Source organism: Pseudorasbora parva, chromosome 14, assembly GCF_024679245.1.
Source record: "Pseudorasbora parva isolate DD20220531a chromosome 14, ASM2467924v1, whole genome shotgun sequence".
NCBI lineage: Eukaryota > Metazoa > Chordata > Actinopteri > Cypriniformes > Gobionidae > Pseudorasbora > Pseudorasbora parva.
The window spans coordinates 21926478-21952823 of record NC_090185.1 but is presented as its reverse complement, the minus strand read 5'-3'; the positions used below and the strand labels follow the sequence as shown (position 1 = coordinate 21952823).

The 26346-nt window shown below is 37.0% G+C and overlaps 1 long non-coding RNA gene across 1 annotated transcript in view; it reads right to left on the bottom strand.

The window, feature by feature from the left end:
- The window catches only part of LOC137040356 (uncharacterized), a 45443-nt gene extending 20441 nt beyond the window's left edge, over positions 1-25002 (bottom strand). Inside the window, exons 1-3 of the long non-coding RNA XR_010897884.1 lie at positions 24310-25002; positions 22733-22770; positions 13823-13862 (exon numbers count right to left, since the gene is read on the bottom strand). This is a non-coding gene — a long non-coding RNA (uncharacterized lncRNA). The remainder of the gene's footprint in view (positions 1-13822; positions 13863-22732; positions 22771-24309) is intronic.
- Between the last annotated feature and the right edge of the window lie 1344 nt (positions 25003-26346).

The following is a 26346-nucleotide window of genomic DNA, read 5'->3' as shown; positions in this document are numbered from 1 at the left end:
TCTGCCGCTCAGGTCAGAGGGCTCGCTGGCTGGTGGGTTAATGTACCTCTGTGGCCCGTGGGTAGGTCCTTTGTCCCGGTGGAAGGGATTACACCGGTGGGAGAGGGGCTGGACAATGTGACCCTCCTGAGAGGGAGGGGCACCAGGATTCCTTGCCATTGAGACGGGTGGTTAACTTCTCACTCAACTCAATTACCTAAGCTGAGCGGGAGTGGAGAACTTACGAGCAGGAGAACGTCTCAACAACCTGGGAAACGACTGCAGGGCTTGCAAAGACTAATGATAGCTAAAAGGCACAATTCAGGTCAAGAAGAGTCTTGTATCATTCAGAAAGGGTTTATTTCGCAATGAGAGGCTGACAGTACATTATCTAAATACATTAAATAAAATAATAAATAAGAGTAATAACACTAATACAGGGCTCGAACGTATGTGCCAGTGCTCATTTGTACGTGTTTTTAACCCTTGCCATTTTAAGGCCCCAGACATGGAGATGCGTTTAGCTATATGTAAAAATGTTGTATAGTATCATTGCTTCGTCCTGGTCAATCTGACATTTTGGGTGGTTTCGCCACCCAAATAGCGAAAAATAGGTTTCGCTCTTTTTTTTTAAAACGGATCCTAGAGTGGATAAATCTGAATACGACACACATGCGTTTTCGTGTGTACAGCCAATCCGTATATTTTGAGAAATAATGATGTCATCACCCCAAGTCTAGCATGCTCAAAGTCTTCTTCTCCGTTTTTAATGCATCTCTGTGGTAGAATTGGTCTGGTCTGGCATGTGTACTATATTGAGTTGGTTTCAGTGGTTTCGTGTGTATGCAGATATTTCTTGAGTCGAAGAAAAAAAGATTGGATAGGGAACGCACTGGCTTTGTGTGGATGTGGCCTAAACATTCAAGTGCAAGAATGCAAAAGCGAACTCAATTCAATAGTGTGAGAGGTTTTGTTTGCGCATCCAAAGTGCCCGTCCAAAAAGCACATCTCTCAGCTTGCAAATGCTGAATTGAGCTCTCTTTCACAACTTCTTGCATTTGAACGGACATATACACACAAAATGATGGCACAAAATAAAATACATTGTCTGTTATATCTTAAGTGAACATAAACAGTTAAGAAATAAAACACATGTGTAACAGTATATCGGATCCGTGTGGCTCTTAAAGTGACAGCAGCCTAATATTCCTGCTGTCAATCAAACAACAAAGGGCAAAGAAAAAAAAGCACACTGCTCGACTGAATAACTTTTGTGACTGTAATGAAAATTACTGTTAGATTTACCTGAAAAAGTGTTTATTTTATTAGTTTGTTTTTATTTTATTACTGTAAGTTTACTTGTCTTTAACAACATTTGAAACGTATGAGTTAGGCTAGTAGTTATAGGTGTCACAGCCTTGTTTATTAAGGCTATGGGACAAAAACAATGAAGACAATAACTAGGCCTATATTATTTATTTATTACGTTTTTTTGTGGTGGGGCCAGTTAAAGTTTTGACTGGGCAAGTACAAATTTGAACCACTGTGGAAAAAATCCTTAGAATTAAGCCCTGTATTATTAATAAATCACTATTTAAACAATTATTTTCCACAGGACTAGAAGTAAACGATTAAAAATGTTTATTTTCTAGACAAAGGATCAATTTAATACTCCTGAAAAAAAGTCAAGGAGTCAAGTTAGCTTTGGTTTGCCCCTATAGCGGTAAATGCCATAACTACACCATCATGCCAGCATAAAGAAACTTTCATCACTGACCACCATTTAAAACTTTATTGAAGGGCTCTTATAAGCGTAAAATACTTTTCAATATCTGCAGCCAAAAAGGTCTAAAGTTTTCGAGTGCCAATGAACAAAACAAGGTCATATTTTACACTATATCTTCTATTATGTGTCATTAAGTGTAAGATGAAAAACCACGACGCGCTCCCTCAAAAAAGAAGCAGATCACAAAAACAGATCTTCTCAAGTAGGGCAGAGCTAAATGAAACAGACACGGACACAAAGCTCAGACCCCAGAGCATGATAAATCTCACAAATCTGGTATTAACAGGCGAGCCTATGTGACTGCTATGTGTAAAGACAGCCGAAAGCAGAGGCGCTAGCTACCAGGTGCACTTAAGACTCTTTATGGCCCTCAGTAGAGCTTTCCTACACCCACCACCACCTTCAATGCCTGACTAGCCCAGCTCACTGTTAGCCATATTGATCCTGACAAGGAGGAGGGGTGGGCTTTTCTATACATACACTGTAACAGCTCAGTCACTTGTCTATCCTCTCTGACCCCTTCATCTCACTCATCAAGGTTAAAGAACTCTCCAGAAAGAGGAAGAGAAGGCTAGGGTGGTACTCGTGCGGCATGGTGGTGGGGAGCGAGTGGGATTTTCACGGTGAGCTTATCTGTCTTCATGAAAGTAACCGCCTCAGGGTGCCACTGTAACAGAAGCAACCTGAATAAACCCCCCCCAACCCAAACACAATCACACTCCCACTCAATTGAACAGAAATAGATTTATGAAAAGAGGCGACAACAGATCGCAACACAACATCGTACATGGAAGCTTGCGCTAATTGCTCAAACAGTGTTTATCTTGTCACAAAACTTAAAGGTTTTTTGATACTGTCAATGATAATAGAGTCAAGATAAAAAGTGCACATCATGGTGATAATGAAAGACTTAACACCACAAGGTATCAATGCGCTAAGAATGTTTTTCAATCAAAGAAATCAAGTAGTCCAATCATAGTCAATAATGTCAAGCTTGAGCTGTGTGAGCAGCTGAACAATGATTGAGCACTTTACTGGTGTTTGTACGCTATATGAGATTAATCTGACGAAACAAACCTGATTACAAAATGTACAGTGTAAAAACAATTGTTAGTTTAACTTAAAAAAGTAAGTAACCTGGTTGCCTTAAAATTTTGAGTTTATTGAAATTAAAAATTTGAGTTGATACAATGGTAGTAAATTGGTTTAGTAAATAGAAACTTAAAATATTATTGTATCTGAACCACATAAAAAATGTGATAAATTGTGAAAATAGCACAATTTGCCATATTCACAAATAAAACGCACAATAACCCAATATGCTTACAAAATATTTGAATGATATTTGAATAAAGGTTGTCGATTCTCAAAAATGTTCATTGCATTAACTAAAATGTTTAATTTCAGTGAACTCTAAATTTTAAGACAACCAGGTAACTTATTTTTTAAATATTTATTACAGTGTATGTATCGGAACAAAATGACGTGAACACACAAGGAAGCTATGCGCTAGTCAGAATGCGTACAGTACGTCAGATTATGAATGTGCTCTTTCCGTAACAACGCGCTAAACATGGAAGTAAGGCTGTGCAATTTATCGAAATTAGCGAAATATCGCAAATATACATATCGCAATGGCTCGCAATATCTGAATGATTTTAATAGGCTACATCAACATTGTGAAAAGTGTAAGTTTTTGGTCACACATTGGGCAGAGAACTGGGCACATTACTGTTACTTATGTGTCTTGCTTGACATTAAAAAGAGTTATTAAACACAATAATTTGCGAAAAACAATAATTTGCAGTCTCGCGCTGTTTGACACACACACACACCGAAACGTGAACAATTTGTGACACAAATATTTTCTACAACACTGCTGGTCACTTTCACGCTTTCTTTTCCCAGAAAGAATGTGAAACACAAATGGTTTCATTCTCAATTTTTAAATAATTTTTTTAATATAATTCAAATAGATTTTACTCACTAATTGCAATATTGTATCGCATATCGAATATCGCATTATTTAACAAGATATATCGCATATCGCATTTTTCTTCAATATTGCACAGCCCTACATGGAAGGATATTTGAATATTTGTAGTCAAATGTTATTTTCACCATTTTAGAAAATGAATGAACATGAATAAATATGCCAACAATTTAAAGTGGCAATGACATTAGCAACATATCATTTTGCTAATTTGAGAGCAAAAAAATTGTAAAACAAAAAAACTAACAATACAATGGAGAAATAGTCTCTCTGTTGAAAAGTCTGTAAGAATTTGTCTATATTAACATTTCAGCTAAACTAATGTGGAAAAGGTCTTAACCAATCAGTAAATAATATCAAATTTAGGACTAAGATAGTTCCTGATTGGGTAATCAATACTTACTGAATGACTTACTATGACAAATAGTTATTAGAATTACCAATGAATTACTAATCACAACATTATTGTGTGTCTAGACGTAATCAATCATCTTTTTTACTCTGAATATTAGGGCTGTTTCGAATGCCATTTTTTGAGCTTCGAAGCTTAGGTGGCAATCAATATCGAATATTCGAAGCTTCGGTGGGTGGGGCTAAATATATAATAGTGTCGGTTTGCATTTGTATCATCTTTCACGACTTCACGTTTCACTCTTCGGCATTGTAAATGTGTTGCGGCAGACCCAGTGGAGTGCAGTGTTGCATTTGGTGCAATATGATCAGGTGGCACACATTCTTTAAATATTAATAAACAGTTAATAATCTTTTAAATAGAACAGTTTCCGGTACGCATTACACGGGCAGGTTTATGCTCCGAAAACACAGTGCACAAGTGATACAAAACACAAAGTCTGTTGAGAGCAAGAACTTTAATAAGGTATTAATAACGAACCTTTCTTTAAAACAAATGAATCCCAAAACAGAAATTAAATTAGTAACACAGTGATTTCAACGAACTGTAATAAATAAAGAACACGGTAGCATGCTTATAAACAGTTGAATAAGAATAAATGAATTGTTTTTAAAATGACACAAAATGTAATATCTATTACAATTAGTTTTATTCTATATAAGGGATTTATTTTGTCTTATTCTCACTTTTTGTTCATTTAAATCTTTAAAATGCGCGATGCTTTTATTGAAAGCATGTTGCAGTGTTTTTTTGTATTATTTATTAATATTATTTCAAGCATGAGTGCGAATGAGTCCGCGATGGAAGTCACGTGTTTAAAAAAAAAACGAATATTCGAATCTCAAAACTGAAAATCGAATGCCACCTCACCGAACGAATTTTCGAATATTCGATTATTCTAGTACAGCCCTACTGAATATACTCATATAATACATCACTAATTACTCAAGTTTTAAGTATTGTTGATCTCAAGTGTTCCCTAGTCTCTCTTCAAGAACTACTAGTGATCTGGACCATTATTTTAAAGTGAAATCTCAGACACATCTCAGACACGTCAATGTTACGTTAAATAGTAATTCTTTATTATTTATTAACTTTTTAGTTCTTAATAAGGTATCATTCAGTATTTATTGATTATCTTAGCCCTAAATTCAATATTACTTACTGATTAGTTATTCTTGTTTCCATATAAGTTAATAGTTGTAGCTGAAGTGTAAATGTAGAACTCATTTGCCCTGCATTACTTTACTAACAAAAGACAGACCATTATTCTAAAGTATTACTGACAATCCTAGCTGCGCTTTTCCATCTAATGAAAAAAAAAACAACGATCGGGGCTGTCAACGTATCATATACATATCATAAATATGACTCATACACTATATTTCAGTTCTTCAGAAGCCGTAAATAACAGACGTATGAAGAAAATGCATTTGCGAGTTGGTTAAGCAGCTTCATCAGAAAGACTACCAGCTAGAACAAGCTGGATCCTTAAACAAACAAAGATAATATGCATCCGCGCCTTCTTGAAAGGAGGCTCAGAACAATTTCTCTTTAATTGAAGCGCATCTGATCTATTACGCCGGCCAGGCGCTAAACAAAAGGCTATTCTTGGTCCCGGGAAGCTCGCTACAACCCCACGCTGAATTAACATGCTGTACGTTTCCTTCATTGTGCAGGGTGATTGCCCCAATGCATCTTCTCGCTCAGCTAATTAAGTGAGTCTCTTCTTTGTCTTGCTGTACTCCAGGAGCCTCTGAATAGGAGAGGGAGGCAAGAGGAGAGGGGCGATGCCAGAGCCTGTGCTTGTTTATCAAAAGAATGGGGCTTATTGCAGGACAAATGTACCATAAAGGAGTGTAAACGGCACAAGGTGGGTGGGGAGAGGCAGAAAGACTGTGACACAGTGGCGGAGTTTGTAATACGCCTTTAACAAGATGGCACTTTCTATTGAAGATGAACCCGGGAGAGACGCAGGGTCCATATCCGCTAATAGACTGCACCGTAGGGCCATAAACGAGTATTCAGGCTAGTGAGTTCTACAGAAGATGGAAAAACAAACATGCAATGAAAACTAAGAAGCATTTTATGGTGATTTCAACAAAAAACACACTAAAAACCAACAAAAGTTACTTTTAACTATGATTTTTTTTTAGCATTCACAATATAATTTTCCTGCATTATTTACTATTTTACCAGATTTTACAAAAAAAGCTGAAGTCTGATTTCTTCAATGATTATTTTATAAATATGAACGTATGCATTAACTACTAAAAGGAAGGTTATTTTCTTTAAATTTTTTAAAAACGAGGCTCTGGCTGAGTATCCCAATTAGCCCGTCAGGGTCTGAATATCTACATATCCAAAATTATGTCTATCTATCTATATCCATCCATCCATCCATCCATCCATCTGTCCATTCATCCGAATATCCATCTATCTGAATATCCATGCATCTAAGATGAAAATATGTGAGTAAAAAAATGTCAATACATGTCAATATTTGGCAAACGGACTGATCCTGAACAGCAGGTGTAAGTGTGTGTGCATTGACCAAGTCCCGGTTAGCTTGTTAATTTCCAGAATCTAGGACTGTTGGTCTAGAACTAGACAATGGCCTCAATGTGACCGAAATTAGAGTCAGGGTCTTTTCACGCTGCCCACCCCGTCTCCCCAGTCTGAAGGTGCCTGTGTGCACACACCAAATAAATGAGTTGTGTGTATGCATTGTCTGCGTACACAAGCTCAGTGTATATATTAGCAAAGTGACTTGACCCTGGCAGACTCGGGCCAGTGTTTTGTCCCATTGCTGGGTCGTGGGAAAAAGGGGAGACCTCCTTTCACAGCTGCTCTGGCCGTTGCATTGAACCAATGGAGGCGCGGACCCTGCCGGCCCCCTCCCCGCCGGTCCCATTCACTTCGCAGCCTGCTGCCTTTTCATAACGTCCCCCGCTAAACCTCCCTCCCTCTCAAACCTCCCCCCCCATCCCCCCCACCTCTCTCATCTTCATAAATACACTTCACTATTGAGGCAGTGTTTTGCATGGCAATGTCACAGAGGCCTTACTCAGCTTGGCTAGCTTTTCTATTCTTGAGAAAACCAGCCGATTTCTGCACCCGCTTTGGACGTCGCCAGCAGACAGTTACCACTTTAAGCAATCCACTGTGAGAAAGCGAAAGCTTTTTTAGCTTTTAAACAGTAAGAAACATCAATCAGTTTTCTACAGAGAAACATAGGCTTTAATTTATGTTAGCATATGCTAGCGCTACCAACAAAACCCTCCCTTTAGCGCAGCCCCCTCGAGCGCATTCATTTAAAGAGATTTATTTCCTATCAAGGCGTATAATGCAGGGGGTATAATTCAAATGAACTTACAAAGCGAGCTATCGAGCTCTGTATATGAATTCCAATCTATAAAGAAATTTCCTTTCAGTGTTTTTATTTTTTTATTTCGTAGAACAGAGGCTTTCAAACAAATGAAAACTACCATGAGTAATATATCTACAATTTGGTTTGGTTCACAGCATTAGCTTGAGAAAACCACTGCATAAATCTCAAAATAAACTGTTGCTTAGAAACTTCTAGCCAGACGAATTCACTGCACAAAAGGAATCAAAGTTTATGATGCAATGCTGTTCTAGTGATGGACGCAGCATTGTAATGCTAATATAATTACAAGTAAGATACTTCACACAATCAACTGGAGAGGTTAAACTAGATTTTTATATTTTCTGTAAATGTGTAAATGTTCATGGTTTTTTCCCATGCTAACCCTAAACTGCCACAATATTAGCGCTGGTCTGATAACTTTCCCAGTATTTGCTAAGCCTTCTGAGTGGTTACTATAGCATTGCTAAGTGGTTGCTAATGTGTTTTGAGTAATTACTATGCATCAAAAGAGTCTAACCCCAAGTTTATATGATATTCTGTACCCAGAAAATGCTTGAGGTCTTATGTCAATCAAAGTCTATGGGATTTTTTCCTATATTCATCAGCTAGGCGACAACAAAATTATCTGATTGCTTGAAATGTTTAAGTTGCCGTAAAAACATTCATATTTTAAAAATATAAAATATATATATTTGAATATATTTTAAAATTTATTTTATTCCAGTGATGATTTTCAGCATCATTACTCCAGTCTTTAATGTCACATGATCCTTCAGAAATCATTCTAATATGATGATTTGCTGCTCAAGTAACATTTCTTATTATCAATGTTGAAGACTTTATTTTGTGGAAAGCATTATACATTATTTTCAGGATTTTATAGATTGAAATATTTTAAAGATTTATTTGAAATAGAAATCGTTTGTATCAATGTAAAAGTCTTTACTGTCAATTTTGATCAATTTAATGCATCTTTTATTAATCTTTTTTTACTAACGCCAAACTTTTCAACAGAAGTGCATCTCCTCAATAAAATATTTAGGTATCATTACTACCTGTAGCACAAAAAGAGGTTTTGGATGGAAAATAATAAATATGAGCGATAATAATAAATAAAACAATTGTAGGGACTTGATCTGAACCTTGGGGACCCCCCACCACTGCACAGTTTACACGTCTCCCTCATCAGATAGACCTACTTCAGGTCTTACAGTCTCTAAAAATAAGCTGATGAGTTGGATCAGGTGTGTCTGATAAAGGAAACATGCAAAATGTACAGTGGTGGGACAGGCTTGAGAACCACTCATCTAAAGCACTAGTAATTTCCTGGTTTTCTGATCCCAAGTTTACCCATAAACATTTGATCACAATGCTTCTGTCCATGTGCAGCATATATATACACCTTCTAACTGAATATCAATAATTCCTGATACATTTTCAAAGCATTGCACTAACAGCGCAATCTTCCGTGGCATTTACAAATGGTAATAGTGCAAGTCAACAGACAGAACATCTTGAGAAATCTATAGATTTTTGTGGCGCGGAGAATTTGTTTATATATGCTGCCTCTTCCCTCTCCTACATGCATCATTTCAGAAACTTTGCCTGACACTGAACTATTGAACCTTGCGTGTGCGATATTGAGTTCCTCTATAAAAAAGTGGGGGCTCGTCCGGGAACGCGAAGAGTAAGGAACAGCCATGGATGAGGGTGAAAGGTGGTTAGCTGGTATGGAGCGAGGGGTCTCATAGCCACAGGGTGCTAAGTCCCCTCTGATCCTCTGTCTCTGATTTCGCAATTCAATTCTTCCTCTGGGCAATCGCGATCTAGAACTAGGCCAATGTCACAGGCTGTTTTTCTAGCTTACAGAATGGGGGGGGGACTTTCTTTCTTGCTTTCTCTTCATCTTTCTCTTGACCAACTTGATATGCCTCCACTAACCATTTTCATCATTTGTGCTTTAACATACTAGTTGTGTCCCAAATGACGCACTATACACTTATACACTATGTACTTAACCACATCCTGCATGAATTTTAGTCTTCCGCTACATAATTAAAGCTTTGACAGCGGAGTGAACAGTACTTGCACTATTTATACTACAAAACGACATAAAATAGTGCATAAGAATGTGGAAAAATTTAAACGCACCAACACCTTTAGGGGAAAAAAGACACTGAGGCATTACCTTTTCAAAAGATACACCTTTGTGCATTTAAAAGGTTACTATTTTTGTTTCGGGAGTCCCCAACAATAGGTTTACATGCATGTAAGGTCAAAAACCTCTTTCACTGTCTTATAATATGCATTTATTTTTACCTTATTTGCTCAACGACTCCCAAAACATTCGCTCAATGATTCATTTTGTCCAAACCCCTCCTTTGCGTGATGCTAATCTGCGGTGATTTGTCAGATGACCCAGTCAGTTGGGACTGGTATTAGGGGTTGGACGACTTACCATTTTTTTAAGTCGACATTTATGTGATGTCGACTAGTTGCTGATGACTTCATTAATGAACAAATAACCCTGAACCTCAAACTGAGTCCTGAACACAGGTTTTCTTGTGCACAGGGGAGCTATAATAATAATAATAATTTGTTATATTTATATAACACTTTTCTAGGCACTCAAAACGCTTTACATATAGAAAAGGGAATCTCCTCAGCCACCACCAATGTGCAACATGCACCAGAACCACCACCACACACCAGCTGATTGGTGGAGAGAAGGTCTATAGCATATGACACAGCGCTGCCCATAAGGTTATTGCTCCTACATAACAGCTTTTGTTTATCAGTTCTTTTGTCTCTGGGTCGTTATATTCCTCACAGATTTCTGCTCGTTCTGAATCAGATACAGATAAAGTAGCACAATAAAGATTGTACAAATGTATATCAATGCATTGTGAAAGCGCGGTTGTGTGAGAAATAATTCTACCTTCCAGCGTTTCTCTACTAATAGTGAAGCTGTGAGTTTTAGTTACTAATAAAAAATATGATATAACTTACTTTTAATCTATTTTAATGATAAATCACTAAAATAGATAAATCATTAAAATATCTATTTTAATGATTAATGATAGATCATTTAATGGTATTGTTGACAATACATTTATGCACTACTGACTACACACAATCTCTGCGTGATGCCCAAGCTATGTGTGTGTGTGTGTGTGTTACAATGCAGCACACATTAGTGATCACTAGAGCGGTGATTAACTGTGTACAATAAGTGCGCATTCTCCCGATCAATTTTGAGCATCCAGATGGTATAATCATTAAACATGTCTTGTTGAGAGCTCTCTGTGTATGTATTTATTTGTCATTTTTAACTGTTGGAAACCGAGCCTGCAAGTCAGGAAAATATTTATTTTGCGACTATTCGACGTCAAGCTTAAAGCGTCATGGCAGAGCATTAAAGTCGACTTTATGGCACTTCAGGCCAATTGAACATGCAGAATCGGAGTACGAATGTCTGAGAAGTGACGTGCTGTAATCTGAATAATCTTGCTGTCTGCTGCCATGTGTTAGTTCAGTGTAACACGTCACAGACAAATTAATTGCCAAATTTATTTAGGTGCACGCGTGTCAAATATTAAGCCAAGCGAGGCTGAAAATGCAGGCAATATTTGTTAATGTTTCGCCTTGACGTCAGAACAAAATGGCTTGGGATTCGTTTCAAAAGCGATTGAGTTGACTATTACTTTTGAGAGACGGTAACTTAATACGCTGCACTTTCAGATTTAAAACTTTGCACAATGTTTTCTTTCACTTAGAGCTTTTTTACGCTCTACATGAAAGGTCATTTTCAAAAATCCATAATAGGGGCACTTTAATTGACCCCTAAATGGTGCATATTAGTACTAGTTTTATTTCCTTTTGAAAGAGTACACACTTTAAAGTAAAGGTGCCAGGAAGAACCAAAAATGGGTAGTGATGCCATAGAAGAACCAATTTTGGTTCCACAAAGAATCGTTTGGTGAAAGTTTCTTTAAAGAACCATTTTTTTCTAACCATTTTATAGTCTAAAGAACCTTTTTGCACTACCAGAACCTTTTGTGCAATGAAAAGATAGGGCTTCTTGCTTCATGGAACCATATACCCTGCCACAGAACCATTGAAGAACCTTTATGTTTAAGAGTGTACCACCCTGGTCTTTGCTTGTGTACCTTTTTTATGGGAATGTATACCAACGGACAAATGCTAAAAAGGGCTGGTGGAAGGTCTCCAAGTTTACTATAACATGGCTGCTGGCATTTAACCCTGTTCAATGCTTCAAAACCATCCTTGATCTTGTGCGTTCCCTGAGATGTAGTAGATGCAATGGTTATCTCTTTGTCAAGGGTAAAAGATCTCAAGGAAGCACTTCAATTGTAAAAAGACTTCCATATAATAGTCCATGTATTCCGTATTTCATCTGTACAATACAATACGAAATTATATGAGCTCTAGTACTTATATGGACTGCTTTCTGACGGACTTGCGCCACACTACCTTCACAAGAGTGCCATAAAACGAGCCTACTTTCTTGTGTGGCAGGCGTTAGCGCACTGAATACACTGCGTGGGAGAGAGTGGGTGAGTTTGAGAATTCTGTGTTAAGGCAAGAGGAGAGAGAGAGAAAGAGAAAAAAAGGTGCTCATTTCTTTTTCAATCTGTGTTTCACAATGCATGTGTGCCTGGAGAATTGCAGCTAAAGTTCACATGGGGGAGGGAAGGTACCTGCCCCCCATCTCGCAAAACCCACTAGAGTTGGGGAGAGGAAGGGGGGCTCGAAAAAAGGACAGAATGAAAAAAGTGCCATTGAACTCTGACTTGAGATTGTGAAGGGAGAGAAAGAGAGAGGGTGTGAGTCTGAAGAGGGTTAGAGAGAGGGCTTTAGGTGGAGGAGAGGGGGGTGGTGGAAGAGAGAAAGAAGGGAATTAGGAAGGTGAAGGACTGAACCACCCTTATAGCCTTTCCACATGAGCACACCTTATATACACACACAGACACACACACACCGCCGGGACTCCAGCAATATTTTAAAGGGATAAGGCTCTGAACAAAAGAATTAAAATATAGATCACACAAACGGCCTTCTCATCTCTTGTCCGGCAACAGTGTGGAAACAAATTGGATGAGAGAGAGTGAGTGAATGAGTGAAGCGCTATACTGTCAAGATCGTAAAGATGAGCATCACACTTGCTATGGTTCAAGACAGCGATAAAATAAACCACTGCGATCAAAGTAACATATAAATATTTAATTTGATCCTGTTCTATCCTGAGCCACTGATTTTAAGATGGTCTTGTATTAAGAATATTTGTCGTTCAATCAATTGCTTATATAATATAATATAATATAATATAATATAATATAATATAATATAATATAATATAATATATATCATTATATTATAATATATATATTTATTTTTTAATTATATATAAAAATAAATAATAAAATTAAATAATAACATTTAGCTTTATTTTAAGGTGTCATTGTTACAGTGTAATTACATATTTAATAATAATTAACAACATGTACTTGTATAGGATTAGGGTTTGGATGCTGGTTATTTTCTTGTAATTATGCATAATTTACTGCTATTACTATGGTAGGTACATGTAACATATGTAACAAGGACACTGTAAAATAAAGCTTTATCAATAATGCTATTAAACTGCACAACATATTGGTCCTTACTAGGAGAGAATGCGAAATACAGTGCATCCTATGCCTGGGTAAAACATAAACATAAATATAAGCTTTGAAATGAACATGTAAGCCAATGCCTGGCAGGATACGCTCTGACTAGAGTCATGTGACATAAGTCTGCTTTACTCCTTACCACCAATGAGCAAGGGCAAACACTGTTGCCATAGTAATCCCTCCTATGTTTGCCATCCAGCATTTTTTGGGGGGGGAAAGAAACCCGTTTTGATGTCACGCGAAAGCCAGTTCACCACAATATCTTAACAAAAATGTTCCCTTGATATAAATACTGAATGTGTGAACAAAAAAAGGCTTAACTTGACATATGAACAATAACCAGCATCATTTACTCTTAGTTTCTATATGGTTAGTCATTATGAAGGTTTAATTATCATTTACATATGCTTTATGTATGAGTAATGTTAATCCCTGCCCATAAAGGACATAAACTAAGCTCCTATGTAGTCTAGTATGCAACAATGGTGGGAGAACCTGTTACATATTTTACTCTTAAACATGCGACCTCATGCAGAAGGAAAGTCAAGGTCAATGCCTCATCACTCACCTGATCTGTGGTCACTTGATTTCTATTTTATCTTCTTTTCCTGTAAAAACACAGATTTACACATCTTAGTGAATTCAGCATACCAGTCAAAATACCTCGAAATACAAGCTTTTTTGCTGATCTTTCACATTTGTGAGGCGTGTACTGATGATCATTCACAGAGCTACTCAAGTGGACCTATAAATAGGTGAACTCATTTTCAAATACCTTTTTTTCAAACATGCATCCACTATAGGAGATCTTAAAAGGTCACCTGAATTCAGGTTCTACATCACTTTTTTTGTCATACGTGAGGATTTGGCAGGCAAATAATACAGGACTCAAAAATAACAGGACATGCATGAAAATAGATTAAAAAAAGCGTATTATGCAATAGACAAATCTTCTTACATAACCACTAAAAAGCTATGCAGATTTTTAATGTGTCTGTGATGTCAGCTTTAATAATGTATGCCCAGGGTTTTCAAGCAGGGGTCCACAGACTCTTGGGGGTCCCTGAAGACACTCCAGGGTGTTCAGGGAAAGAATATACACAGCCTATAGCCTAAAATGTATATATTTTCATTATATTTCTAACTATTTGAATTAACATTTACTAATGATTATTAGTAAATGTTTAGAATCTGAGGGAAGGGTCCCAATTTCCATACAATTCCTTTCAAAATAGTTCACGTTTTTGAATTAATGAGAAACAATGCATGACTTGTAGGCATGAGAAACGAAACTTTGCAAATGCTTTCTAAAACAGGCCAAGTGTATAATCTGTCATTTGCTAAATTATTTTCGTTCTAAGGATGTAGCGGTATACATAATAATAATAATAATAATAATAATAATAATAATAATAATAATAATAATAATAATAATAATAATAGTAATAATAATAATAATAATAATATGCTCTCGCTTCAGTTCCTTCGGTTGAGGTAATTTATATCAAAGCTCGCACGGAATTAAATTTAAACTGTCTTTTGAAAGTTAAGAGCACGTGGCTTAACTTTAGGCAGACTAAGTGAAAATAGTTTATGTCGCCCTTTTCTACTCTATATTCATAGATAACTTATGTGAATAGATTAATATGTATTTTCAACATATACAAACTAACTAATAAGAAGAAAAATCGATTCAGTCATCGTTCATTTCGGCTATTCTTTTGTGGCGTCTTAATTGTCAGCTGCTCGGCTAAACAGGATTTTTGGGTATCAAAGAAGCGTCGCGAGTCACCTGAGGGGTTTTGGCGCGAGGCTGACAACAGTTTAGGCGCGTTGATGAACAAAAGTGCTGACTAGGTAGGAAGTTTATTTTGTTTTGAGACATATATGCTACTTCGTGTTTTATGTGAATTGATCAAATATTTCGTCAAATAAGTAAACTAGCCTATTTGTAAACGGAGGTTTTATTCCATTATTTGGACTTAAGACAGTGCTAAAAAAAAAAACAGCGAGTCAGTGATGTATGTAGAAACTATTTTCATATGCCTACTGTATTGGGCCCGTTTAAATCTGCCAATGTAAGACTACAAATAAAGGATGAGTTTCGTTCCCATTTCATTTCTAGGATCAGAGGCCGTTGCTAAGATACCAAACTCAGAATTCATAAGTTCAGCGGAGAAATGATTGACATTTGCTTTTTGAGGTAAAAATGAAAACGGAATAATAATAGATAAAACGTCCCGTTTTATTGTGAGCAACAGTACCTGTTTGAAACCTAATCTATTTGAATGAAATTCAGAGAGCGGGCTGGAAACAAAATGACAACAATTACAAGGTATCTACGTTAAATATAATGTGATATGTGTGTTTAAAAAAAATACAACTTGTCACTAACACCAATTTTAATAATACAAACATAACTCCTCCAGTACTGTCACTAAAGCTTCCACAAACAGGACGCCAGCATTAAGGAAACACTAGAGAGTACACTAATTTTCTTTTATAAATAGGCCTATTACAGTCCTAATGTAGTTTGTCATGTCCATTTCATATTTACAAGCTAGACCACAAACGGATTTCACCCTAAAAAGGGCAGTTTTCCAGAAGAGAGTGGCAAACCAAATACATTTTATTTTCCTGGCAGTAAATTAGCCCAGATGCATTCATCTTACAAAACTGAACCAAAACATATTTAAAGGGTTTAAATTATAGCCACATCCTCAGTCTCACACCCAAAAGAGATTTGAAACACCATTTTGAGGCCTTGTTGCAAAAGTGCAACTGCATCTTGACATCGTTCACATCTCATTCACAAAATGCAGTAAGCATAAAATGAATTATGCATATTGTTAATACTAAATCTGATTCTTTAAACGTATTATCAGAACAAGATAAAGGCAATGCATCAAAAGCTGCTCAAATGTCCCCCCAAAACCCTGTTTGCAGCATCTATCCTCACATGTTTAATCTGCAGCAGTAGTGAAACTGGGATGCAGAGTTAGTTACATTTAATTCAGATTAGTATTAGACGTAGACAATAGCGGTGCTGCGTATGCCAGGTGCTAAGACAAGACTCCATCTGCTGGGGCCCCTAACGCAGGACCAGACACATATTAATGTGGGAAAATGTCTGGGGCGCCTCTCAGACAGGCCTCTCGCTGCACCTCAGACTCTATTTGTGTCATGCATCTATTACACGTCTCTGCCCACCCCCACACATTTCAACAGCTCATGATTCGTGCGAAAGAAAGAGGAAAAAATGTTTAAGCAATCAACAATTATAGAGACATATAACGACCTATATAGCAATCATACAAAACCTCTTTTATAATAAAAACAAAAAACACTTGTGAGGAGAAATGTTGCTCTTGTTGTGCCAAAGAACTTAAAAACGTTCTTTTTGTACAAAGGAAAAATGGCCTTTTATGTGTAAAGATCAATCTCTGGCTGTCATATCACTCACGAGCATGCATTTTAGCCTTGCGTTTATCATTATCACATCCTAGGATCAAAAATGGCTATGTGTGATGTCGCACTAACCAGTCAGGGACATAAATTGCCCAAATCAACAGCTAGTATATGTACTACAACTGTCAGATATGCCTATAAATACCGAAGTGCTTATCAGAGGCCTAGTAGTTTCATAAAAAAGTCTCGAGACACATTTGCGCACTGCAATGATGTCATAAGCAGCCTGTTTAAAACAGCCTTGACACTTATTTTACAGAGTGACTTCATGAGTGAGTTTATCATTTTGTAACATCAGCCAAATTATGTAGAAAAAGAAACCCATTCAGCACAATACTCCTCTTATAAGTCAAATGTAGTGCTAATATCTTCCAAAACGCACACGTTTACACAGGTGTACAAAGTCTTTTACCTGTTTTTGTAGTCAAAATACCAAAACAGGGAACATTGTGTAGTTTATGTTTTATAATAAGCCACACATATGGATTATTTCCTGGTTAAGGCAGTACAACAAGACACAAAGAGTGTCAAACCACACACCTCCGAGGTTTGACTTTCCCATATTATATGAGGACCACGTGACCCAGAAGATCCGACCAATCGGTTGAAACACCTCGATGAACCGATTCCTGTCATCCCGAATTCATACATCAACATCATCATCACGTCTATGATGGAATGTTGCCCAGCACAAGCACACTTGAGAATGAACGCGAAGTCCGTATCCGCCTTATTACACCAAGCCCTTGCGTACTGTCCGCGTATTAACGCGTCCCTATGTAGCCGCAGGCAGATTCCACGTTAAATCCAAATCTTCCACATCAGCTTTAGGTATTCCAAGCCTTCCAGACCACTGAAACGCATTAACGCAGCGCCAACTGCATGCCTACCGGATTCGATGCTCTTTGTAGCGGACATCGCCGTCTCCCTCATACCCCGACCATCCACATCCCTCCGGCTTTCCAGCCTCGTTCCCATTCAAAGCGCTCCGAAGTCTTTGGAATTAGTTTATACATTCGGTTCTCTAGCTTTATGATATCACATAAACTCATACAGCTAGATAACCAAAGAGAAAAACTAACCCATGTGTCTTAAAGGGACCGCCGCGTACGCCAGATGCAGCTTCTGTTGTGGTCACATGGAGCTATTGCATTCACTGCCGTGTGTGCAGCTCCGATACAGTCTCGCTCTCTCTTCCACGCGCGCGCACACATACACGTGGGCTAAATACACTCATATTATGTGCATTTGATAGTCTGGGGGCTATTGCGCACTTCACGCATTTGGACATCTACCACATTGCAATTGTTTACAATGCGCGTAAAACGCGTTCTTTTATGCATTTGGCCTATAGCGAAGTCGGAGCCTATGATGTTTATAAAATGAAATAGAAATTAAACCCCTCTAAAAAACTGTCAATAATGGGATAACTCGTTGGAATAAGGCTAAGCAACACGTCAATAAGTCCACGCGCTTTGCCTGTTTTACTCATGGCACGCTGTGCACTCAATGTGCACACACACAGTTGCATACGTACTATTTTATTTTAAACAGTGAAAGATAGCTATACTTTATTAATTATCGTTTGGATATGTTACAGCACAATTAGGGGTCCCAAAGGCTATCGATACTCTGCTGGATGTATTAGGATATTTAGACTGGCATTAACAGGCCTATATTGGGTACCCAGATCTGGCCTTTTAAATGGCTCATATAGTAAAATGAAATATTAAAAGGTTTTTTAAAATGCTCTCTACAAATTCAACCTGCCCTGTCCCATTTGGTTTTATATGAATTAAAATGCTATATCCAACATGAAACCCCTTTCGGAACTGCATCTATACGTCAAATCAAGCAAGCTAAATTGCCTAAAAACTGCTATGGGGTCCTCAGCGAAGGACCCTAATCTCAATTTCTAAAACACAAACAAACAAAAAACTATTGGGCTTTGTAAATTATATAATTCATGATGTTTCATGTTCTTCACATCAGTGTTTTGGTTTATGGGTTCTTTAAAGCCAGCACACTAATATTTTCTAAAGAACTCGGGAATAAAACGTTATTTTCATAACTCATAAAGGTTCTTATAAAACATATTTGGTTCTTAGCGGAACTTTTCTTGTCAAGGCTGTTATGGAAGTTTTACTATGCTATATATCATCTAAATCAGTCTATACACTATGACTAAGAATTTGGAGACTGATTTGACAGATAGATATGCTTCAGCTTGACATAAATGAACGAAACCCCCGGTTTCACACGAAGCTACGCTTGAAATAGCTACACATTTTTACCTCTCAAAACAACTCAGGTTTAATGCCACAAAAAAGATATGTACTCACAATTGAATTTCCCATCCAGCGTTTTCCAAAACCGTCCAGAACATCCATTTAATTCAAACGACAGCACTCACAAAGATCACTTAATCTCAAGGTTTACAGATGTCTTTTCGATGCCTCCGATTTATTCGCTAAAGTAAAGCCGTTCGAAGGAAAATTAAATCTTTGTAGTGAAATCTTAGAGCTCAAAAGCCACGCACGAGGAAGCGCAAGGCTCCGACAGCAGCACTGAACGCCAGAAGATTGAACTGAGGGGCTCCTCTGGGCAGGGCCACGGGGGTCACACCGCCAACACAACTGTGATGTCACCAGCATTAACCATTAATGCTTATTGATACACATGGCTGAGCAGGGCTGAGACACACGGGGGACGCGCCCGTGACCGAGCACTATAATCTCAGCAACCGAAAGACTGATGCTTAAGATAAATATTGACCTCTTTAACCTGCAACGTAATCTATTAAGTTATTCAAAATACATTAAAATACGTGTGATATATAATGAATATTTTTATTTTTTAACTGACATAAGTCATTTTAATGTTGTGTGGGGCTCAACAATGTCTCGGGAGTGAAGACCAACTGTTTCTTTACTGTATAAAAACGTCTCATTAAAGGGCTAACATTCTATATTTTTCTAGTATTTTTACATAATATATTCTACCATTTAAAAAAAACAAAACTCAATAATAAGAAAAAAGAAGTGAAAATAGTCTGTCTGCCATGGTGTAACCAACATGCAGAAAGACAGTTTGTTGTCATAACCCTTAAGACTGATTCAGGAACAAGTTTTTAAAACACACACACACACACACGCGCGCGCGCGCGTTAAATAAACATGCAATGAAGTGTTTAGTTCTTTAGGTTACTACCATATTACCAACACTAAACAAAATAATAATAATAATAATAATAACCATTTATCATCTCGAACATATTTATTTATAACCACCGATTATCAATGTATAGTGCATCCACGCAATATAATACAAAATAAGAAATATTTAAATCCAGTGTATGCGTCTTGTGGCGCGGAATATCACGCTGCATTCTTTATGAGGTGCCACAGTACAAGTGATTCTGCATTTGTGGCCAAATAAAACGTTTATTGGTGTTGCTTGCAAACGTTAAACACTATGAACTGGGTGCATAATACTGTAAAGGACATGAGAGCAGAAAGGCTGCACGGTATACTAGACATTATAGATCTAATGTAAAAACAGGGCAAACATGTTATGCTTTAATGCAGATTTACGCATATTTAAATAAAACGACCATGACCGAGGAAAGAAATGAAGACATGAGTTCCCAATAAATACATAAAATAAATAAACATTATAAATATGCATGGATGCAGACAAGCAGATGGAGTCCTTCTTTGTCTCTCTCTCTCTCTCTCTCTCTCTCTCTCTCTCTCTCTCTCTCTCTCTCTCTCTCTCTCTCTCTCTCTCTCTCTCTCTCTCTCTCTCTCTCTCTCTCTCTGACAGACACACACACACACTTGGCCTATCCTTATTTTCCATTAAAATATATTCCCCATATCATTTAAAAAGGGGATCTCCCTGTGGTTCCATTAAAACAGAATGGGCTAGTCCATTTAGCAAGAGGAAAGCAAAATATTTCGTGCATGTGCACTAAGGAAAAATAGAAATAAATAACAACCTTGATATTTCGGCTGATGTAAAAACTAGAGTCCTTGCTTTTTAAATCAAGGCCAAAAAACAACAATAAAAATAAGTGACTTTTTTATTTATATAAAAGGACTAAATGTGAGAAATGAAAGCATTCATCAAAATAGATCAAGATAAACTGTACAAATAAAGTATTATCTTTCTACTGCAATAAACAGGTTAATTCCAGTTAGTATTTAGACGTCCAACGACACTATTTAAGAAATAAATAATTATACATATAGCAAATACTACGCTAATTCAATTCGTGCTAAAACATCTGAGAAAAAATGTCTCGGCTCTGGTCTTGTTTTTGTTTTTTTCTTATTGAGAAAGGACAGTGCAACGCAACGAAGAATGCCTCATTTTAAATATGATATCAAATATATGTCAATAACATGAGCGTTAGTCTCAGCATGAGGTTATAAAGAAGAGAATAAATTGGCCTGTTTTCTACGAGCGTTTAACAATACGAATTTGATTTATTTAGGCCTAATTTCTTTTTCTTTTTTTTAATTTCCAGGATGATTTTTAAACATCTGTTTATGGACAACACTTTTATTGCTTATGAGACTAAATACAAGTGTAATTTTCAATAAAACTTTAAAAATGATTTAGGCTAAAATGTCGTTTATTTTAGTTTTAGTTTGTTGCAGTTGTGCAGTTATAAATGCAACAAAGAGATCTTATACTTTTATTATAGTCAACATTTATAAAGACTCGATTTGTTTACAATGTTTAATTCTAATGAATGTTTTAAAAACACTTCGTGAAAGTCTCGATTTTACTTTATTTTTGCAACCAAAGAATATAGCCCATAGGCCTTACTACAAAAATCTAATGCAGATATTGTTCGTTTTTATATAGTTTATAATGTTTATCATTAAACACACACAACTGAACACAACATATTATACATTCTTCATGTAAATGCCACTGTGAGAGTCTCCCTCTCTGTCTTGCACCTTCTATCTCAACCCCCCGCCCTCTGACACACACACACACATACACACACACACACACACCTCTGCGTGATTTAGACACTCCCGCTCTTTGCGTCATGTCCTGTTTCAAAAATGCGCTTCCCACCATGCTCAAAAATAGACTGTAACCCCATAATACAGTTCTACATTAACACAATTTTAAGCGACACATCGCATCTTTAAAACAAAGCATTTTCTGTTCTTTTCTTGTTCTTTTATAGCCTCTAGCATATTTAAGCAAGGCTCATTTCATACTCACTTAAAAAACAGCAATACAAAATAATTATGACAATTAAACTTATAAGAAGTGTATTTTGCAACATGCCTTGCAGTTTGAGACGCACAAAAGCTCGTTCAGGTGAAGGGACCTGTCCTTGGTGCTGAAGTTCAGATTACAGAAAACACCACTGGAGTTGCAAATATCTGCCATATTAATATATCCTGTTGTTAAATTTGTGACTTTGACATTCTTTTTCTCACGGCTGATTATTTGTATTCTCCTCTTAAACAGCTCACATTCGCTTCATTACCAGACTTCGTTAATAGTTAGTAACAGTTGGTTAATGCAATTAGTCACTGCTGCTATCCAACATCAAGATAAAAAAAAGAATGTAGATATACAAATTCTAAAAATGTAGAGGACATTTCGTTTTCAAAAAAAGAGTTAAACATCATAGAAAATCAATTTAGCTTTACACGATTTATTTTGAACTCATTTATATGCTATATTTTGTTGTTAGCAACAATTCACAGATCGGTTTTATAAACCCTAATATACATATCTTTTTTTTAAAAATTGCTAAACACATAGCTGGATTTTTTCTTTTCTTTTAATCTGTTTATTTTAACATTTTAAATGTCTCGTTAAATTATTAAGTTCAGCTAAACACTTCTACAGCAGGAACATTAAGATTCTTTTTTTTTTTACTCAATACAACTGTTATACTTTAATCCTACTTAAGTCAATACAAATAACATTTTTATACTCTTTTTAATCCGTCATATCTGTTTTTTCTTACCTTTTAGTGGACAGTGATGACCTCTCATCTCTGAGTGCCTGGAGAAACATAAGTGGTAATGAGAATCAACGATCCTTCCTTCAGACCGTCTCCATTTATTTACATTTCTGCACGTTTGATTAAGAAAATATGTATTTTAATAACTAGTGTGCTGCGATAATGTAAATATAATACGAGTAGAATTGACGCTGCTTCATAATAACGTAAAGTAGGCTAAAATGTTTTATTATTGAGCGGCCTTTACGAGTTTAGAAGTCTGAAAACACACACGCCTCATTTTAGTTCCAGAACCTGTCCAAGCAGCACGGTTTTTTTTTTTTTCAGGAACATATAATAGGCATACTTTTTAAAACTATTTTAACTAACTAATGTGTAGCTTGCAGTGAAAACAAATATATATATATATATATATATATATATATATATATATATATATATATATATATATATATATATATATATATATTAAACTACAACTAGGCCTATCTTTCAGTCTGTTGTGGCTGGGAAGAATACAGTTTAGGGAGGGAGAAAAAAAAACGTTTGGGGCCTTTTGTGGGGTTCCAGGGATCCTCTTGGTCTCTATTGTTGGTCGCTCCAAAAGCCTGATTAATTAATTTCACACTGTAGCTCCGGAGAAAATTTTCCCACAAACAAGTGACCGAAAAAAATTCAGGCCTAAAGAAAGAAGTCAACATCAAGTTCAACAACGTGCGGGCTGCTCATTATCATGACAATAACGTCTGGGAGCACAGAAGTCCCCTTAACAAGAGGGTCTGGCGTCAATACACTCCACCTCCCGGACCCCGGAACATTTTCCCAGGCTCCTCTAACAATCGCACAACTGTTTGCTCCCCGGGCTTGCCTAATGATCACTTCATACAACGCTCAAAAGATGATTTAGTTAAAATACGCCACATTAACTCGAACAAATAGAAACCTTTTTTTCCCCTTAACAAAAACAGCATGGGAATTAGATTGTGTGCAAATAGTTACATGTTAAATTTGCACACATTTTTTTAGACAAATCTTTAAAAAAAATGTTTAAATGTTTAATTTACTGTCAGCTGTTTACCTTAACTTTACTGTAAGAAATACGGTGACGATGACAAACGTACTGAAGGCCATTTTGTATAATTTAGTTTCAAACTCTATAGTTTACAAACATTTAATTTTTCAAATATAAGTTGCTCGATAACAGCACAGGTGATACAGTGCAAGGACACGTTTTAAAAGAAGAACACAGTATAAACAAACACAAAAACACAATTAGGGTAACAATTTACACTAAAGATGCTAGAAATATTAACCAAATAGTATAGAATGAAGGACAAAACACTCCAATGTCTTGTACGTAACTGGGAAAAAAAAAAAAACTTTATTAAATTGGCTAGTAGCCTTGCCTATATGTAGCCTGTATAATTTTCACTGTAAATTATAAACTGCTTAAATAAACAGGCTTTAGGGTTTTATTTTTGTTATTTTTTGCGTTGAAATTTCTAACACTTTGCAATGAAGTTAAACAAACATTGATTACTAGCCTATTGATAAGTCTGCAAATGAGTATATTCACTTACCAAACTTGGGGTGATCCATTACACCACGAGATCTAATCCACAAGCAAAAATGAATTTGTTGAAAACAAGAACCATGAACTATTCCCGAGAATCGCCTATCTATGTCACTTTAATGGGCAACACGAAAAGTATTGATGACAATTAGTTTTAAACGGCCATTGACGTTGGCTTGGGTGATCTGACGCTCTATTAGCTCAACTGCACAACTTGTTATCCAGATTCCTGCGAAGTATCCAGTGCTACCACTCCGAGGACTGCTGGGGTCGGGTCTGGCGTTGGTCTCCATACGTGGACGTGTGTAGAAACTCAAGCAGCTCGCGCTTAAACGGCGTCCCGTTGTGAATTGATGAGTTATTGTTCCGAAGTCCGCGTGCATGATCCATTTAGAGTAACGCCCATCTTATTTCTCGGGTTGTTTTGGGCTGGCATATGGGCAGACTAAAAGAAAGCTCGTCGGGTTCGTCCTATCCGCGAATACGCGAAGAAATAAACGCAACTTATCCATAAAATCAACTCAGACTTTAGGAAGACACGTATAATAAGCTTATGTTATAGCCTATTGGATTGGATTTCATTACACACATATAAATGTTAAAACCATCACAGAACCTGCAGTTGCACATGCTCACACCTTTAGATTCCTGTACTGACAGCGCGCGCGCACACACACGCCCTAGGAAGTGCGTGTGTGCAGTGCAGGCCAATAGACTTTCGTGTAATTTATTTATCAGTTTTCCAGTAGACATTGGCGCCTTGTTGCTTTGAAGCGTCACGTGTGGAGGCAGTTCCGTTAGCTATCAATCCATATTTCCTACAGCTTAGTGATTTTGAAATGTTGAAATGTGTGTATGTGTGTGTGTGTGTGTGTGTGTGTGTGTGTGTGTGTGTGTGTGTGTGTGTGTGTGTGTGTGTGTGTGTGTGTGTGTGTGTGTGTGTGTGTGTGTGTGTGTGTGTGTGTGTGTGACATATGAGGACACAAATGTGTAGGCTAATGACATGGGTATGACACAGGTATTACAAGGAGAGGGTGAAATATGAGGACATTGGCCATCCCCACTTTTCAAAATGCTTATAAATCATACAGGATGAGGGTTTTTTTAGAAAGTAAAAATGCAGAATGTTTCTTGTGATGGGTAGGTTTAGGGGTAAGTGCAGTGTAAGGGGATAGAAAATACGGTTTGTAGGCTACAGTATAAAAACCATTACGCCTGTGTGTGTGTGTGTGTGTGTGTGTGTGTGTGTGTGTGTGTGTGTGTGTGTGTGTGTGTGTGTGTGTGTGTGTGTGTGTGTGTGTGTGTGTGTGTGTGTGTGTGTGTGTGTGTGTGTGTGTGTGTGTTATGACTGACAGTCATCCATTCACCGAAGCCAAAAGAGATTCAGGTTTTACACAGTATATGCTTGCGTGACGTCATAGACCTGGAGAATTTGTAGCTACCTATGTTGTCATCGCGCGCGTTTTGCTGGTGAAGCATTTATTTTAAATAAATAAAAACATGGAATTAATGCGGGTAATAATGATAAATACCCCGAACAAACACAGAGACACACACGTAGGGTTTCATGTTTCATGAGGACTTTAAAAACATAGGATAATGATTTTTATACTGTAGGCTATTCTAACCCCTATCCACATACCACATGCCCATCACAGAAAGCTTTCTGCATTATACGTTTTCACAAACAAACAAACAAACAAAAACCTTAAAAGTATGATTTATAAGATGTTTTCCTTGTGTGGACCAAAAATGTGCCCACAAGGGCAAGGATTTCGAATGTTAGCTACCATTTTTGTGAGACCATTTTGTCCCCGTAACGGGTTTAGGCTAAATACCAGGACCACTAAAACACAGGAGTCAAAATAAAAGGTGGTCGTTGTGAGTCAAGTATGTTTCCAGTATACAGGCTAATTCAGCAATCACAAAACTTAAATAAAATGAGCCCAGAATGAGCAAAATTCCCACTCACGAAAAGGCGCGCATTCGCTTGAGGTAACCATAGCAACAATAGGCCGCTTGAGTGCCTTTGGCTTTTGGCCTT